The sequence below is a fragment of the Branchiostoma belcheri genome, unplaced genomic scaffold (genome assembly GCF_001625305.1).
Source record: "Branchiostoma belcheri isolate BF01 breed outbred unplaced genomic scaffold, Haploidv18h27 scaffold73, whole genome shotgun sequence".
Classification (NCBI taxonomy): Eukaryota; Metazoa; Chordata; class Leptocardii; order Amphioxiformes; family Branchiostomatidae; genus Branchiostoma; species Branchiostoma belcheri.
Genome location: NW_017804387.1, coordinates 73,080 through 73,603, shown reverse-complemented (window position 1 = coordinate 73,603; position 524 = coordinate 73,080). Strand labels below are relative to the sequence as shown.

Genomic DNA, 524 nt, shown 5'->3' with positions numbered 1-524 from the left:
AATGTAGTTGGTCAAGGTCGTTTTGGAGACAGGACGGCAGATGGATGGATCTTGTTTCAAGAAAGTTCATGTCGTCTACGTATTTCAGGGCATAACTGACGGCATCACTAGCGGCATCGTCGATCAAAACAAGGAAGAGTATAGGTCCCAGTAATGTGCCTTGGGCAACAGTTTTTAACGCGTTATTTTAATATAGCCGTCCATCCTACATAGCCGCCGAGAGTGTTGGATGTTGTCAGCCCATTTTTCTTCTGCCTTCCCCTTTTTCATTTACTGAAGGATTGTTTTTGACAGTCCTTCTGCTAGCCTCCTGTGCAGGCCCCGCGGCGGTGGGGATTTTTTAACGCGTTATTTTAATATAGCCGGCCATCCTACATAGCCGCCGAGAGAAAGTTCCATTCCGCCCACGGATAATATTTGCGGACGGGTGTGAATTACTCGTCGCGGGCATGTGAATGAGCCCTCTGAAAGACTTTTCTAATCCCCTTTCGCTTTCTTCGTGCCGAATGGGAGCAGGCTCCGTG

At 48.3% G+C, this 524-nt stretch overlaps 1 protein-coding gene across 1 annotated transcript in view; it reads left to right on the top strand.

Annotated features, from left to right (window-relative positions):
- LOC109485115 (dual oxidase 1-like) overlaps positions 1–524 on the top strand; it is a 55,147-nt gene that overhangs the window by 20,612 nt on the left and 34,011 nt on the right.